General features: G+C 44.6%; 1 protein-coding gene across 1 annotated transcript in view; it reads left to right on the top strand.

The window, feature by feature from the left end:
- The first annotated feature begins 372 nt into the window (after positions 1–372).
- The window catches only part of TMEM131L (transmembrane 131 like), a 153,067-nt gene continuing 151,526 nt past the window's right edge, over positions 373–1,913 (top strand). The window contains exon 1 of the mRNA XM_025198521.1: positions 373–439. The gene's annotated coding sequence lies outside the window, so the exon portion shown is untranslated. The remainder of the gene's footprint in view (positions 440–1,913) is intronic.

Here is a 1,913-nt window from a genome sequence, read left to right as displayed (position 1 = left end):
CCTGCCTCCACTGCAGTGCCAGGGCCCCCCCTGCGGGGCAGGCATTGACCTCCCAGCCCTTTCTGAGCCAGACCCACGACGAGCTTTCGCCACTGCTGGAAATTGGCTCCTGAAGGCACCTTCACCTGCCAGGTTTGCATGCCCGCTTTCAGATGTCACCCGCTTTCCCCGCTGCATTTTTCCCATGGAAACTTTATGATCCGTCTGTTTTATTTTTGCCATTGGGACCACAGCGGCAGTGAAAAGGAATGCCTCTTTATGTCAGGCTTGTTTAATCCTCAGGCTAATACAGCCCTCTCCCTCCTCCCCGCCCGTTTCAAATGTGCTTTGTTACTCCAGCCTGTGTGGTTTTTGTTTGGTTCATGTAGCTATCGACCCCATCCCCAACGTGGTGGAGCTGTGGCAAGCTGAGGAAGGGGAACTTCTGCTGCCCACTCAGGTGAGGAGACAGGGTGACAGCACTGGTGGGGATGAAGGAGGAGGAGCACAGCCTTCTGGTCTGCCGGCAGTAGCACTCATGTCAGTTTGCCAAGCAAACAAACTGTGTGTCCATTGCACCTGGCAACAGTGCCCTTATTCTAAGTCCACCACGTGATAGCTTGAGTCATGGTGGCTTCAAGTTTGGGGGGTGGGAGGGGTGTGCGTGTGTGACAGAGCGATTGGGACTGCACCTACACAAGGTTGCTGCAGATAGCAGTGTGCGCAGTCAAGATTAGGCTGCAACTCAGCAAGAGGCTGGAAGTGATATCGAGCGGCATGTTGGGAAGGGAGCGCTTGGTGTTGCTCTACCTGATTTTCTCAACAAGGATCCAGCTAAGATTCTGCAGTGTGCGTTGAAGATTTAAGTGGGGGAACTTGGTTTTACTGCTTAAAAAAAAAAATCATGTAGATTGATCTAGATTGATCTATCCATCCACACACACAGGTTTCTATCTACATATAGCTAGATCTATCTCTGTGGATCTGTAGAGATTTATAGATGTGTGTGTGTGTATTTTGCTAAATTGCCATTGCTGTTGCCATTTATTTGTATGTGGCTGACAATTACAGTTTAGCTGGTCTATTTATTGTACTTGTTGCACCCTATGCTGTCTGTCTTGATGATGGTAAAACCTTAGATGGTTGATGTTCCACCCTTGAGATGATGGTAGAACAAAACGATGTTTTTGTAAGTGTTTCTGTGTATGTATGTGTGTATGTATTGTGTGTGTTGTGAATGTATATGAATGCATGTAAAATATACATATGTATAGTTAATCCTGTTCTCCTGAGAACAACCTTTTCTTTGTGATGCTGTCGTTCACAATGCCACCCTTTTGGCATGTTTTAGCTGGGTTAAGTGTTAACATGTAGCTGCTTTGAAGAGCAGCACATTTTTTGTTAGATTTTGCAGGAGGAAGGAAAGAAGTGCCATATTGTAAAATATATGGCTGTTCTTAGAAAGGCAGAAGAATGCTAGGAGGTGCACCATAGAATTTATGACATTTGAGGTAGTCTAGTGCCATAAAATTTGTTTTAATGGGTTATGCCCAGAGTGTAGAATTGTTGTATTCTCCTAGACTTCAAGGCACCAGGCTTACAACTGGGAACGATCAGTCCTTGGGGACATTGCTCTCTTCTGTAAGAGGCTAATAGAACAGCTTTCCTATTGCAAGTCATATCATTATCATATCCATGTTATTGAATATTGATTCCAGAGTGGTGGTATAAGGAAGCTAACAGAACCACTGCTGAGCTCCAAGACTTGATAATAGATGCTATGGCTAGGCTACTTCTTAGGTTCTAGGTTGACAGCGTTTTGTGTTTGTATTAGAGTGTTACCTGTGCCTGCAGATATTTTTGTTTGTTCATTATTTTCTTCAGAATTTGCTTGGTTTCATATGGAAGATTAAGTATGTGTTAAAAAGCTCTCT

Source organism: Alligator sinensis, unplaced genomic scaffold (assembly GCF_000455745.1).
Source record: "Alligator sinensis unplaced genomic scaffold, ASM45574v1 scaffold169_1, whole genome shotgun sequence".
NCBI classification, from domain to species: domain Eukaryota; kingdom Metazoa; phylum Chordata; order Crocodylia; family Alligatoridae; genus Alligator; species Alligator sinensis.
The sequence above is the reverse complement of the archived record's forward strand: the minus strand, read 5'-3'. Positions and strand labels throughout refer to the sequence as shown.